This window comes from Hevea brasiliensis, chromosome 6, assembly GCF_030052815.1.
Source record: "Hevea brasiliensis isolate MT/VB/25A 57/8 chromosome 6, ASM3005281v1, whole genome shotgun sequence".
Taxonomy (NCBI): Eukaryota; Viridiplantae; Streptophyta; class Magnoliopsida; order Malpighiales; family Euphorbiaceae; genus Hevea; species Hevea brasiliensis.
The window spans coordinates 109116747-109119686 of NC_079498.1; the positions used below are offsets into that span (position 1 = coordinate 109116747).

Genomic DNA, 2940 nt, shown 5'->3' on the forward strand with positions numbered 1-2940 from the left:
CTCCAGACATCTCTGTTCCCCATGTTCTGAGCATAATGTGCAGTACCTCTCTAAGATGCATATCATGTAGAGATATGATATAGTTCGATAAAGATGACTGCTCCATCAGCCGCTCTTACTAGTAGGGAATCTAGTTCAGCGAGGTCCATAGGGTGAGCTCGCTTAAAGCTAGGGCGCAGCTGGTGGTATTGTATATAAGAGCACACGGTTGCGTTTAGGAGCGATCTGTTCATCCAACTCGAAATATTGTAAGAGAAGAAAAAGAATCAGACACCAAAAATTCCCATGTCTTTCTTGGTTAGACTAAGCCAACCGGCAATTTTTGTCTTCCTGAATTAGGAGAGCAAGAATCAGTCTTTATCCTTTTTTTTTTGGGGGGGGGGGGTGTGAACAGAGCAATTGAACAAAGTAACTTGTAATGAATAATAATTTACTGGTTCTCTATGGGAATCCAATGCCTAGTGATCTACTTTTTTTAGAGAGTCCATCTTTCTCGTCAAATACCTCTTCAACTCTTTCTTTAACTAGGTCAGATGCACAAAGCGCTCCTCCTGAGTTAGAGCGGGTATTTAATCGAATTTATGATGAATACGTAGAGTTGGTGGTGAGAGCTAGTAAGCAATTATCCCCAGAATGGAGCATACTGGACCTTGTTCGGACAGTGATTGGGGACTAGGCAATTCACATCTCAGGAATTCTTAAGGACTTGTATTATAATGTTATGTTACATGGACTAAATAGTTGGTTATGCAATGAGGTTTTTCAGTTTTTAAATCTAATTAACAGCTTAGTAATGTAATATAAACATAACATCTTAGTCTTTATAGCAACGACATTCTCCCTTGACTTTGACATCAATTTTCATTTCTTTTTATCACCATGGAATTTTCTCCTAGAGTTGCGAAGCTAACAACTCTATTAGAAAGTAGAATTACCAACTATTACACAAATTTTCAAGTGGATGAGATCAGTCAAGTGGTCTCATTTGGAGATGGGATTGCACGTGTTTGTGGATTAAATGAGATTCAAGCTAGGGAAATGGTTGAATTTTCCAGCTATGTGAAAGGAATAGCATTGAATCTTGAGAATGAGAATGTAGGGATTATTGTCTTTGGTAGTGATACCGCTGTTAAAGAAAGAGATCTTGTCAAGCTCACTAGATCTATTGTGGATGTTCCTACGAGAAAGGCTATTCTAGGGCGTGTGGTTGACATGTTGGGAGTACCTATTGATGGAAGAGGGGCTCTGAGCGATCATGAGTGAAGACGTATTGAAGTGAATGCCCCTAGGATTATTAAACGTAAATCTATGCACAAGCCTATGCAAACAAGGTTAAAAACGATAGATAGCTTGGTTCCTATAGGTCATGGTGAATGAGAACTTATAATCGGGGACAAATAAACTGGAAAACAACTATTTCTATCGATACCATATTAAACCAAAAGCAAATGAACTCAAGGGCCACCTTTGAGAGTGAGACATTGTATTGTGTCTGTGTAGTGATTGGGCAGAAATGCTCAATTGTGGCACAATTAGTTCAAATTTTTTAGAAGTGAATGCTTTAGAATATTCCATTCTTATCGCAGCCACCGCCTCGGATCCTGCTCCTCTGTAATTTCTGCCCCCATATTCTGGGTGTGCCATGGGGGAATATTTCTGCAATAGTGGAATGCACGCATTAATAATCTATGATGATCTTAATAAATGGGCCATGGCATATCGACAAATGTCATTAGTGTTACACCGACCACCAGGCCGTGAGGCTTTCCCAGATGATGTTTTCTATTTACATTTTCATCTCTTAGAAAGAGCTGCTAAATGATCGGACCAGACAAGTGCAAGTAGCTTGATCGCCTTACCCATCATTGAAACAGAAGCTGGAGATGTATCGCCCTATATTCCTACCAATGTGATCCCCATTACTAATGGACAAATCTATTTGGAAACAGAGCTCTTTTATCGTTTAATTAGACCTGCTATTAACATCGGCTTATCTATCAATCACGTCGGGTCTGCCGCTCAGTTGAAAGCTATGAAACAAGTTTGTGGTAGTTTAAAACTAGAATTGGCACAATATCACGAAGTGGCTGCCCTTGCTCAATTTGGCTCAGACCTTGATGCTGTGATTCAGGCATTGCTCAATAGAGGCGCAAGGCTTACAGAAGTACTGAAACAACCACAATATGCACCACTTCCAATTGAAAAACAAATTTTAGTGATTTATGTAGCTGTCAATGGATTATGTGATCGAATGCCACTAGACAGAATTTCTCAATATGAGAGAGCCATTTCAAGTAGTATAAAACCAGAATTACTACAATCCTTTTTAGAAAAAGGTGGTTAACTAACAAAAGAAAGATGGAACCAGATGCATTCTTAAAAAAAGTGCTTTGCCTTTCTTATGGTGCGAGGAATAATAGACTGACATCACCTTTTTCTTTATTTTATTACTTATTTGTAACACCCCCTTACCCCATCTACAGTGTAGCCGAGCAAAAGAATGTCACATTCTGTGCTAAAGCACCTAATCTTTTCTTATTCACTTGATGATCAATTTAATTTCATTATAATTTAATTAAGAAAATTTTAAATGAAAACTGCAAGAGTTTCCCCATATTTTTAATGTTCTACCTGTTAAAGAATTGTCTTGTTAAAATAATTCATATTGGAAAGTCTCAAATATATAATAATTTCAACATCACAATTCATGTTTCCTTTTTTAATCACATCCATTTCTATACATAAATTTTCCTTCATTACATTCATTTACAAAATGCACACATTTATCATGCATTTCAAAATTTAATTACAAACTTTGTGTTTCATTACAATACATATGATTATGTACTACTGTGGGCCAATGATCTCTACAAGAATGATGTGGGGAGGTGACAATGACCACTACTGCAGATTAGTCCAAAATCTCCGTCCCAAGTCTAG

At 37.6% G+C, this 2940-nt stretch overlaps 1 pseudogene; it reads left to right on the plus strand.

Moving 5' to 3' along the window:
- Positions 1–879: 879 nt before the first annotated feature.
- On the plus strand, positions 880–2344 carry LOC131181018 (ATP synthase subunit alpha, mitochondrial-like; annotated as a pseudogene).
- The last annotated feature ends 596 nt before the right edge of the window (positions 2345–2940 follow it).